Source organism: Neofelis nebulosa, chromosome 12 (genome assembly GCF_028018385.1).
Source record: "Neofelis nebulosa isolate mNeoNeb1 chromosome 12, mNeoNeb1.pri, whole genome shotgun sequence".
NCBI lineage: Eukaryota > Metazoa > Chordata > Mammalia > Carnivora > Felidae > Neofelis > Neofelis nebulosa.
Genome location: NC_080793.1, coordinates 23,476,103 through 23,488,937, shown reverse-complemented (window position 1 = coordinate 23,488,937; position 12,835 = coordinate 23,476,103). Strand labels below are relative to the sequence as shown.

The window sequence follows — 12,835 nt, the reverse complement described above, 5'->3', positions numbered from 1 at the left end:
ATTTTCTAAGCCGAAGGAATTATTTTCTAGGTCAAGAGGCAGTCTAACCTGTTCCATGTTCCACTTTAGGTATGTATGTATCCAAAGAATGATCCATACTGTTTCTCTCCTGTATCTTCACTGAAACAGTTTTCTCCCGAGTACCCTACAGGCCAGGAAGATAGACACACAGTGGCATAGGGATGTGGCAATGAATACGATGATTTGGATGGTAGGGCTGGGATTTTCAAGGAAAGGCTGCATCATGGAGGCTTCAGATGACCTCTGAAGTGGAAGACGCTGATTTTTACTTTCCTGTTTTCAACCAGAAGGATACTCTCCCTTCAAAAAACCGTGTTTAATAAACACTATACCACAGAAATTAAACACTTTTAATATGATAATGTAATTCTGGTTGTTTTTTAGCTAGAGCAGAGAGCTCGCTGTTACGAAGTTTCTAATCACTGGAGGAGATCCACTTAAAATTGTACAAATATCTCATTTTCTTGTATTTCCCTTACATTCTTTGACTTAACTATTTTGAAATGATTTACTTATTTGGAGCTGAGTGTGGATTTTATTACATTCCGTGAATTTCACGTTCAGACAAGTTCTGCTTTGCATATGGAAACTGGTTGAGTGTAGAATGTTTGCAGCTCGATTTAAAATAGACATATGTTGGGATGTATTGGATTCCCTGTCAGTTGCATTTTCTACTATTACCTTGTTTACCCCTGGAGGTTTAAGCCATGAAGGAAAATACTGGGCAGAAGAGGAGCTGGAAGCAAGGGAGGGTTATCCGTCCACAATCGCCCGTGGGAAAAGGGGGCTTAGCACCAGTCCAAAACTGCAAATGAGAGCTCGAGAAACAGACCAAGACCAAGAACAGAACCCTCTGAGGGAGAGGGTTAGTGCAGGCTTCCCAAATGTTTAACAAGACCTCATGTGCATGGAGCCTCAGAAAGCAGAACCCTGTCTCAGCACTTGAGAGAGGCATTTTAGGGAGTGAGGAGGGAGGGTGAGCCAACTGGCAAATGTAAGTGGCCTCGGTGAATGAATCTCCATCACTTGTCAGGGCCCTTGAGGGCTGTCAGTCTGCTTCCCTGTAGTCTAAGGCTTTATCGTTAGGGCTGATTTGGTCTTTCAAAGGCTTTTTTTTTTTTGGAAGATTATCTGCAGACATATGCAGTATATCAGACAACAGTAGAATCCCAAAAGATAAAAACAAATTATTATGTACACACATTATATATATATGTATGTATGTATATATATATATATATATATATATATATACACATATATACATATATATACATATATACATACACACATCTGTATATATGCATACACGCACATACATCTGTATATATGCATATACACACCTACACACATATACGTGCACACACACACACACACAATGTGACGTCCCAGAGGCAAATATCAATAGACGTACCTGTAAGAGATCAGCACGATTTTCCAAAATGTTAGACTTCTGTCTGCCTTCTTTCCTAGACATCAGATTTCCTTACTGCATCTGGAAAAGTGGAAGCCATCATGTAATGTTTACACACCATTTGATTTGCTTTTTCCTTTGTTTATGCTGCAGCTCTTAATATGACAAATGCCACAGAGAGAGGTATTTAAATCCCAACGTGTGTGCTGTGTTCTCAGTGATTGCAGTTTTGATAAAATTTGCGGTGGCCCTGTTCCCGGCATCAGTTCTATTTGCTTGATGCCACTAACAGGTTTGATTTGCTGTCATGAGTACATTGTGTGTCTAAACACTGAACCAAAGAAAAAGGCATAAATCTTTGCTATCCCTGCGGGTTACCGTGGGGAAAATTAAATCTGCATGATTAGTAAGGTGCATGCTCTAAAAGAACAGTTCTACCCACTGATTTCCACTTGAGGGACTATTATGTTGTATTCCCATCTCAAAAGCTCTTGGGTGCTTTCAAGAAACACTGGTAAAGTGGCCCTTTAGTTGAAGAGTTGCCAGTGAAATTCTCTAAGGAAAGAAGAGGTTCTATAATGATCATAGCACTGAACAGATAATATGTCAAGTTAAAGAACAAGGTGGCCCTTTTTAACTGCAGGCGTGAAGGAAAAAAAATGTGACTCAAAGATTTGTCTTAAATTGTTTAAGTTGATCAAATTGTTTAATATAATGTGGATATCATATTATTTGAAATGAAAAGTTACTGTGCATACTCTAATTATGCATACTCTAATTAGAGTAAGCTTTGATTTTCACTTTTTAGGTATTAAAACGAGAGACACAAGTTCAAGCATACATACACAAAAAAGGAAAAGTTCTTTCCCTTTAATGCATTAATTCATCCAACACAGACTCATCTCACACTGTGCAAGACGGAGAAGGCCATGCCTTCACTGGCCTTAATTTCAAAATGTAACAGTTTCAAATCATGAAAAGATATAATGGAAAGCTATTAGAACTTCCACGGCAATACGGAATTCAAATAATGTTACCTTCAGTTATTTCCTTCAGAAATCAAATATATGACTTTCAAATTGTAATTAGTATATTCATCTCCAGAAATGATAAACTAGTCAAGCATGATTTTGAGAGTGAACTTCAATGTTCTGGCTGATAACATGGGCTCTAGATTCTCAAGAAAGCTGCACGGGCTCCAGAGTCTGGAGTAAACTCCGGAGTTCAGATCCTGGTTCAGATCCTGGCTCTACCACTCACCGCCTGTGTAATATCAGGAAGGTTACTTAGTCTCTTTGTGCCTCAGTTTCCCCACCTGTAAAACGAGGTCAGTAATACTCTGTACCTTATATGTTGTATTTAGATCACACAGAGCAGTCACTCAGATCCTAGTTTTCAGTGTTAGTTCTAGGACTAATGTAACTTTTGCACAATGGAAGCACTGATTTAAAAACACTTGTGGAGATAGTTACAGCTTTTTACTCTATGTGGCATATTTATCTTTGAGGTAGAAGCAATCAAATTCAATGGCAAAAAAACAAAACAAAACAAAACAAAACAAAACCCTACATCTTTCTTTAAATAGAAGCAATTTTTATTAATTTTGGTTCCATCAGAAGAGTAATCATAGATTTTAAACCTGAAGTCATAATCCAGTCCCTCATTCTGCAGATCAGGAAACTTGAGACTAGATCATCAGTACTTTTTCCCAAGGTAGCAAGGAGCCTGGACGTCTTGGTTCCCAGGCCAGGATATCTTCCACTGCCCCAATTCTTGAGTTTTTCCTTTCTCTATGTTTATGTTTCACAGACCAGCATGCCGGAGTACCCACATGCTTCAGCATCAGACAGATCTGGGTGCTAATCCTGACTCTGCCTCTTGCTAGTTACGTGACAATTTCCTCAACCTTTGCAAGTCTATGTCCTCATTTGTGAAATGGGGGCGCCATTAGTTGGAGTGTAGAGTTCTTACAAGTAGACTAAGAGAGCATATATACCGTGTCTGCATGGTAACTCTTTGATAAATATTGGCTGTTGTTGGTATTGTTGCCTGTTGTTTACATGGTTTACATTCTACCCAGAGAATATTACTGGTTAGCCTTCTCATATTTCACAAATAGAATGTCAACATTACCAACTGCTCCTCTTGTTTCCAAAGAACATAAATCTACCCTCAATCAGCAATGCTTTATACCTGCATGCTTGGTACTTGTTAGAGATTATAACTTTGGTTTGGCCCCACTGTGACAAGTGATAGGAGAAAGCTTCTCTAAGAAGCTGTGTGAAGACACACCCTTACTGGCAAACTGGAAAGGGGCTGGTTAGAGTCAACTTGTACAAAAAACATAGTCTACACAACAGGAAAGTCAAAGCAACCTTAGCGTGCATCTTGAGCTACTGCCTATTTTACTCACTACAGAAATAGCTGTTTGCCAAAAAATCTTGTTGAAAATATCGATCATTCCATCACTCACTGCTTCAAGGTAAATCCTAAGTGAGAAATTGCTTTAAAAATTTAGCACATGGGGGGGAAAATGGTCTCTCCTGAGAAACTGGCCTTTTGTTTCCCTTCTTGTAGTGAGAATGCTGTACTTTATTTTTACTTTGTTCTTTTGTCCTATCTGGCATGTATCTCAGAATCCAACTTGGAGCTAAGTCATAGTATCCATTACACTAAACCAACCAGAAGTCTCCTCTTCCCTGATAGTAATGGGGTGTTATTTCATTTAATTCACTGTCATATGATTGATCATATTCACTTCAAAACCTCTACGGTTGGAAAGGGATGGAAAAAACCCAGTTGATGGATTAATGAAACTCCTCCTCCAAGGTAGGGGTTCTCAAACTTCAGTGCACATCAAAAGCATCTGAAAATCTTATTAAAAAGAATAGCTCTAGGGTGCATTCCCCAGAGATTCAGATCTGATAAGTCTGTGTTATGGTCTTTTAACCATTTCCCAAATGATCCTCACCAGGGTAGTCTACAACCCACACACTGAGAAACATTAACTTGAGGATTTCTACTTGGAATGTCCTTATTCCAGACGAAGCGTGAAAATTTAAGGAAGAGGTTAGCTTATCCATAATTAGGAGGGTAAGAGTTAAAATGAGCTTCATATGTATTCATTTGTTGAGTGCCTATTATATTTCATGGAATGAGGCTATTCCTAAGGAAATGGAGATAAAGACATGCTTATTTCTTGAAAAGTTTTCAAATTCGGTGAGGAAAATGCGCGGACAAGCAAGTAATTACAATAATGAAAGTTTAATTATTTGCAACGATAGAAGTTTGTGCAGGATGCATACACAGGACAGGGAGATGGTGGGAGGTCAGGGAACCTCAGAGAGGGGAGGTCCAACAAGGCTTTGATCAGTGAACAGCAGCTCACGGTACACATCATATATCACAGTGAGGGGGTACGCGGGATGCAGGCTTTTCATGAGAGAACAGGCTGCCACTGAGTCAGGAAGTAAAAGCCAGACTAGGGAGTATGAGAGAGTATCTATTGGGATGCCATAAGAACAAGAACCGGCTACAATTTGATTCACAGACTAACACTGAGATTATAAACCCTGGTATCTTTTCTTAGACATGGTTTTCAAAGGTTATCTCGCTAGCCTGGGGACCTACAGTTTGGAGGTCTGTGGTCCTATTTGGGCATCTGGAACTCCAACCCCAAGGCCACAGAAACGTCCCCAAGCCACTTTAGACAACGAGGATAATACGGTGTCACTTACGCTTAAGGTTATGGCTTCTGTTTCTTTTCTCAGCTAAAATTTCTGGTGAGCTAAAATAATAATTTCAAAATTAAAAAAATCTTATTCTTAATATACTTTACCTTCTTTTATTGCTGTCAGAGCTCAAGTATCTTCCTTTTCATGAGATTAGGTCCAAAATGTTATTTAAAAATACTCTAAGATTTTGATAAATGTATCATGGTTACATTAGATGTTAACATTAGGGGAAGTTGGGTGAAAGGTTCCTGGAAACCCTCTATATTATCTTTGCAACTCTTCTGTAAATCTAAAATCATTTCAGAATTAAAAGTGTTAAAATGTTTTTATTGTTTTTATTTATTTTTGAGAGAGAGAGAGAGAAAATGCAAGTGGGGGAGGGGCAGAGAGAGAGAATGAGACACAGAACCCCAAGGCAGGCTCCAGGCTCTGAGCTCAGAGCTGTCAGCACAGAGCCCAACACCAGGCTTGAACCCATGAACCATGAGATCATGACCTGAGCCGAAGTCAGACGCCTAACCAACTGAGCCACCCAGGCACCCCTAGAATTAAAACCTTTTAAAAGGGTATACCAAGAAAGGCTTCTGTCCTGGTAATTAAGTAGCTTAGCATCTCCTCCCATTAAAACCAGAATATACACTTTCTCAAAGAATGAAAAACATGAATCACGACGGACGTCCAATTTTTCATTGGCTTATGGCTAAACTTCTAATATATTTTCAGAACCATTTTAACAAAAGTGTCCTTAATAGTTGCCCTATCTGCATCTAGGACTGAAGCAAAAACAAGTTAATTTCGTGTGGCTCTTATCTGATTGACTTTGATAAACACTCCTTGCTCAGACTCATTATTCACCATCCATATTTACAAGCTTGGAAAATGTTATTATCTCAAAGGCCACAGAAATGTTCCCAGCCCAAGCCACTTTAGAGAATCATGATGTCACAGAGCCAGGCCAGCCTTACTTTGAAGATGCAAAGGAAGGCTGTTTGTGAGGGCGCTGTGTATGTTTTCTAAAGGAGCGTGCCTTCGGATTCCTCCGGAGACGGAGCCACAGTGGATAACCCTCATGCATGCTGTGCTTCAAAGGAGACAGAAATGTAAACAGCGGCAGCACACCAGGGTCGGGTTTCTTTGCTTTAGCTACCAAGAAGTCAGAAAAGGAAAACAGGTATTTACTTAGGTTTATTGTTATTATTGTCACATGTTCTTTGAATGATTGGAAACCAAAAGAAGACTGTATTCAGAAACAGAGTACCACAGAGCCTTAACAGGATTACTTTTCAACAATCCTCTGGGCCAATTTTAAATAAAAAAGAAAACAACTAAAATACCCCCTTTTTTGCTGTTTGTGGTACTTGTCTTCTACCAGGCATCTCCAACACAACAGTTCTTGAAATATGATGCTAGACTAGGAGACGAACGGAGCCGATTTAAGAACGGACTCCATAATCTAGTATGGATTAGCATCCATGTCTTAATAAGGTCTGGAGAAGGGATTTCTCCTTCTACAGAATGATTCCTCTCTTCTCAGTGAGGAATAGATTTCAGCACATGCTTTTAATACCAACACAAAGGGTACTCAACGCAGGAAGTATCTGGAACATAACTCATTAAGGCAGATTGAAATTTAAAAATGAAATAAGCGCTTTTTCTTCTAAGGCAGTTGGAGAAACAGCTTTCATCAGCCAGGAAGATACCATAGAGATGGAAATAGCTCTGAAAAAATAAATAAATAAAAGAGCAAGCTAGAAGACCCAGCTTCAAAATGAGCTTCCGGTACTTTCCAGCTGTGTGTTAGTTGCTATATTAACTGCTTTGTGCAAATCATTTCATACAAAAACGAAAAAGCCCTAAAATGGTGTCCTGACATTACCAGATGGTCAGAGATTTCTTTAAGGTATTGCCGATGAAGAAAATGATAACCAATGTCATTCTACAAAGAGCAAAGAATGTGCTATTGTAGCTTCCATTGAGACTTCAGCTCTAGGTGACCAAAATCCTATGATCTTGGCTCTCCTCACTCTTGTAGTCTGAAGAATGGGAGCCATCCCAAAGTACTGCCTGTTTTTTCTTCTGGTCCATTTCTTTCTTCCACAAGATCTTGGTGACCTACATCATCATACTAAATGTGTTCATTTATGCAAGGGAATCTTGATGGCTTTCCTTCCTCCTATATAACAATACATTTCCCCTCCAAATTTCTTCTCCTATCAACTAATACAGTGAATCACGTAGGAAAAACATTTCTTGGTGTTGGATATTCATGATTTGCAATGGGATATGACCTAGCTGTGTTTTTACATAAATGCAAATAAAAACTCAAGCAAATTTATAGTCATAGAAGTAGAATATTACAAAGAGTCCTACTATTCTTTGAATTTGTGGGACTCTCTAAGTGTGTGTTAGTTTCTGTCTGGGGACCACAAACAGGTAAATTAAGAAGGTACAATAACCTCCCCCGCTCATGCTCTCTCTCTGTCAAAAATAAACAAACATTTGGGGCGCCTGGGTGGCTCAGCTGGTTAAGCGTCCGACTTCAGCTCAGGTCACGATCTCGCAGTCCGTGGGTTCGAGCCCCGCGTCGGGCTCTGGGCTGATGGCTCAGAGCCTGGAGCCTGCTTCCGGTTCTGTGTCTCCCTCTCTCTCTGCCCCTCCCCCGTTCATGCTGTGTCTCTCTCTGTCTCAAAAATAAATAAACGTTAAAAAAAAATTAAAAAAAAAAAATAAACAAACATTAAAAAAATAAAAAAAAAAGAGGGGCGCCTGGGTGGCTCAGTCAGTTGAGCGTCCAACTTCAGCTCAGGTCATGGTCTCACAGTCTGTGAGTTCAAGCCCCGCGTCAGGTTCTGTGCTGACAGCTCAGAGTCTGGAGCCTGCTTCAGATTCTGTGTCTCCCTCTGTCTCTGCCCCTCCCCCACTCATTCTCTGTCTCTGTCTCTCTCTGTCAAAAATAAACATTAAAAAAATTTTTTAAAAAAGAAGGTACGATAAGAAAGTTCAAAAGTGAGCAATCAACATAGGGAACTGGGGTTAGCAAGCTTGGAAAAATGAAAATATTTGAAGGATTTTTTCTTTTTAGTCCAGTGGATAGAAGTAGAAACTAAATCTTGTGCGTGGTAATCATAAAGAGACTGATTTTGGTTTGATTTAGAATATATAAATGTGTATGTGTGTGTGTGTGTGTATATATATATATATATATATATATATATATGTTCATTTTAACAGAGTATTTTAAATGGGTTGCTATGGTATACTGAGTTGCCCATAATTCAAAGTATTCAAAAAAATGAAGGATATACTATTTAACTTGGATGTTGTTTATATTTCAGATTAGTCCAATTTAAGAGAAGTCCACGGTTCTCTGTTCTAAATTTTTTTTTAATGTTTATTTATTCTTTGAGAGACAAAAGATGAGTGGGGGAGGGGCAGAGAGAGGGAGAGACAGAATCTAAAGCAGGCTCCAGGCTCTGAGCTGTCAAGCACAGAGTCCAACGCAGGGCTCAAACTCACAGAGTACATGTTCATGACCTGAGCCGAAGTTGGTCACTTAAACAACTGAGCCACCCAGGCACCACTGTGATTCTTTATTCTAAATGTCTTATTGAACAAGTCCCAAAAAGCAGAGAAGGGAAATGAATCACTGCCCAGGTCCTTTTTTAAGTATTTTATTTTTTCTACAAGACACTGCTAAACTTTAGGGAGAAAAGAAAACAACAAAAGTATTCTGTGCCACTCCCTGCCTCCGCCCTGGAAAGGAGGTTGATTACACATCAGTCTGGAAGACAAGGCTGATGCATTACATATAAAGCAGTTAAATGAGAATAAAGACCCTGAAGCCAAATATTTACAAGTTGATAGGTGGCAAAACAGTAAGTTCCAAGGTCAAGAGGGATCATAGGCTAAGCAAGCAAGACACATGAAAAAACTAGGACTGCAGTCTGACCTTGAAATGACCAACAATCTCATATACTGAATGAGTGTACTCAAGCTTAGATAGGTTTTGCAGATTATGCTTGCATTATTTTCTCTAACTTAAAGTAATCTCGATTGTGTGTGTACGTGTGTGAATACGGTACAAGTGTATATGAATATATCAGCATATATAAATATATACATACAGAGCTGCATATCTGCTCTTGCCCACAGAAAGAAACTTTGACAGTCTGTCTATGAACGTGTAATTTCCGGTAGAACTGCTAAGCCAACTCCTAGGAAAACAGCAGATCTCAGACAATCTTTCATCTCCTGAATTGGTTCTGTAGATCCACAGTGGAAGAAATGGGTACATTCTTTCGAAACGTCACACTGCTCCCGATTCCAAACCAATCAAGCAAGATGAAAGCAGTGACGACAACTACACAGTGAAAGATCACACAGGGAAATCAGCACAGTCCTCACGGTCTATGCTGAAGAACGGTCCAGTAAAAGACCACTGGAGCAAAACTGAAAGAGACTCAGAATTTACCTGCACTTGCTCCAGGACCCAAAAAAGAGTAGTGTAAGAGAGGGAAAAAAAAAAAAAAAAAAAAGGGAATAAGATTCTCAAATTTTACTGAGGCCTTTGAACTTTGGTGGAAAACATTTTGGAGATAATAGCAGCCAGGGAATGAAGACACTTAATATTCCCATAGGAGTGCATGCCCATTTCAGCCACTCATAGTTACTCGGCTGGTGGAAAAAAAAAAAAAAAAAAAAAAACCGAGATTTAGAAATAAGCACAATTGTGTTGAGAAACTAGAAAAACACGCCTAGCCCAAAGGCATTCAGACACAATTTTTCAGGTCTAATCTGGCCCAAGCATGGACTTTCACTGATTTTTCCTGATTAACGTCTATGTTAGAAACAGGGGGTCACTGCTGTTCCAAGTGTCCATATGACCAGTTTTCAGTATGAAAAAACTGGTGTCTAAAACCAGGCACTGTTGGAGGTGTTGTAAAAAACGATTTTCTTTGTTTAGGTCCATCTGACAGAAAACTTCGAACTGTCCTTTTAACCATAAATGTATTAAATTCACAACTTTTGTGTGTGTGTGTGTGTGTGTGTGAGCCCGACGCGGGCTCAAACTCACAAACCATGAGATCATGACCTGAGCCGAAGTCAGACACTCAACCCGACGTCCCTCAATTTACAACTTTCAAGCAGACTTTGAAAAAATAAAACGGGAAAGTGTCACTGGCCTGGGTGGTGGAGATAGGGAATGTTCAGTCAGAGTAAAATTGAAATAGGAAATTATAAGTTCATTTAAATTTAGGACTGGGTATTAAGTGCAAAAAACGAGGGCTTCTTATGATGATGCTATGTCAGAACACAGAACTTGAGGTTTGAAAACTGAAGTGGCATTTCTGGCTCTGTACCTGCAGCAAAGCCCTGAGTCTCAGATTCCTTGTCTGGAAAATGGGCTGAATTAGGTTTAATTGAATCCTATTGAATCAATTAGGTTTAATCACAGGGATATGATCTGGGTACAGGAGATAATGTACAATGTACATGAAAATATCCATAACTTGTGAAGAACTATGCAAATGCATTATCAAGATCTTATCATTAAGTATTGCTATTTTATACTTCCAAACAAATGTTGCAATTGGCTTGTCGCTAATTCAAAAGGTCTAAATTGACACAAACTTCTCAGGAAAGAAAAATGAAAGCTCCATATGCGACCTGCACCTGATACAGTATTATGTTAAACATTTTGGAACAATTAATTTGGTTGTCTTCTCTTCTAGGATTTAAAACCATTGTAAATTCTCAATTCTGCATACAGATGTAGACATTTTTACATTTTTCTTTGTCGCTTGCTCTACTGGTAGTTTCCTACGCAAGATAATGGTTTGCTCCTCTCTGCTCGCTGAGCAGCCTCCTGGAGTTGGTAGGAGACAATCTCCGCTGGTGGTAGACTCTCTTCTGCAGAAACCCCCTAATCCTCTGTTTACCACAACATGAGTCTATTGCCATAGAAATGATAGTTGAGATCCCAGAGTCAACCTCACTGCCTTCACAGCAGGACCTTGTAAAAGGAGAAGCCATGCTAACAAAGGGAAAACACAATTTATCAGACTAGTAGGCAGTCTGTTGCCTTGAAAGAAAGGGTAATTGTCAACATTAAAACAAAAATGCATGAATGAGCTATGTTGTTGGGTATGCTGGAGTTTATTTTCTGTGTAGTACTGCCCGACTAAAAGTAGCAATTTGAAATTTTATGTCCTTTAATAGTTTGCTTGTACAGGTCAGCAGTTTCCCTTGATTGCATGTTTCTTACTGAAATAAGAAACAAGCAGATTCTAATTAATCTTGTTGCACAACTGATATTTCTGTGCTCAAAGATTTTCCCTTTTCATGATGTGTTGTTTTTGTTTGTGTGTTTATTGTGTGTGTTTGTCTCGTTTCTATTAATAGAAGAAAGTGAACCTGAACAAGATACTAAAGGTATTTTTTTTTCTTTCTGCACTGCTTCTTTTCCAATGTACGGTTCTATTCAATTGTTTATTTTTGCCGACCTCATAAACAAGTCTAAGTGCCGTTATTTTTTTTAGGAAATAAAATGATGTACGGGGAATACTGTCAGCATTTATCAGAGTATTATGAGATGCGATGCTTTATTTTATAACGTATTTATCGACCGTTTACTTTTTATTAAGTCAACTCTGAAAATGCAAACAAAATGGCATAAATCAGCATGAGAATAGAAATCTCACACAGATTGGAAAAGGAAAAAGCTTCTCAGGGGAGTACGTGGGGGGAGGGAGGGTGTTACAATTTTTGGAGAGATATAAAAATGTCAAGATGCCAAATTAGGTTTTTATTGTTATTACTTCAAGAGGACAAGTATTATGCAACTGCTCCAAACCAAATCAAATCAATCAGATTTAAATTAGTTTTAATGGCGCACAGACATATACCTATATTTAGTGGAATTACATTTACAAGAAAGTAGTGGGAAATCAAATCTGTTTGGGGAAAAACCCTACTGTAGAATAACAGTTCTTCTTCCAAGAAAGCACCTTCTACCCTCATGAAGATTCAAACTTTGTGCTTTATATTTTTTGGATCAGATTCACAAGTTCTCATGCAATACAGTTTCGGCTTTAGGAATAAACCTTAGGCTAGTATTATTTGAAACAGCACCCCCTTTCTACTTCTAAACATCAGGCTTCTTACAACTAAATTTAGATAAAACCATTTCACCAGCTCCTGTGTGATTTTAATTTTTGTTTTTGCTTGCTTTCAATCTCCCTCCATCAGACATTGCTGGTTAGAACCCAGTAACCTGAAAAAAAAAATCTCTTTAAAGGATACCAGAATAAAATAAATAAAGGAAAAAAATGAGAGAAAATAAAATCCATGTGAGTTCATTGTGTCCTTTTGAGATAATTGCTCTGAAACAGAATTTATAAGGGACCTAAGTATTCCTCTGGTCATACTCCCTTAACAAGACAAAAGCAGTAATTCATCTCAAGCTGAACTGGTCATTAATTTCAGGACTTAATTTGGGTCCCCTGCCCTAGGCTTTCCATTGCACCAGTGTGCAATTTCAGACTGAATAATAGCTCTATCTCCTTATTACTAATTCAAATTACCCCTTAAAATGACAATCAGTAATAACATTTATTATGTTTCTGAAAGTGCTTTAGAAATTGGAAAGGGGGGGAGGGAGAAAGGA

The 12,835-nt window shown here is 38.7% G+C and overlaps 1 protein-coding gene and 1 long non-coding RNA gene across 2 annotated transcripts in view; one reads left to right on the top strand and one right to left on the bottom strand.

The window, feature by feature from the left end:
- Nucleotides 1-12,835, top strand: part of MUSK (muscle associated receptor tyrosine kinase) — a 97,552-nt gene that overhangs the window by 30,871 nt on the left and 53,846 nt on the right. The gene's annotated exons all lie outside the window — the stretch shown is intronic.
- Nucleotides 1-12,835, bottom strand: part of LOC131491507 (uncharacterized) — a 100,452-nt gene that overhangs the window by 39,456 nt on the left and 48,161 nt on the right. The window contains exon 3 of the long non-coding RNA XR_009251491.1: nt 1,436-1,516. This is a non-coding gene — a long non-coding RNA (uncharacterized LOC131491507). The remainder of the gene's footprint in view (nt 1-1,435; nt 1,517-12,835) is intronic.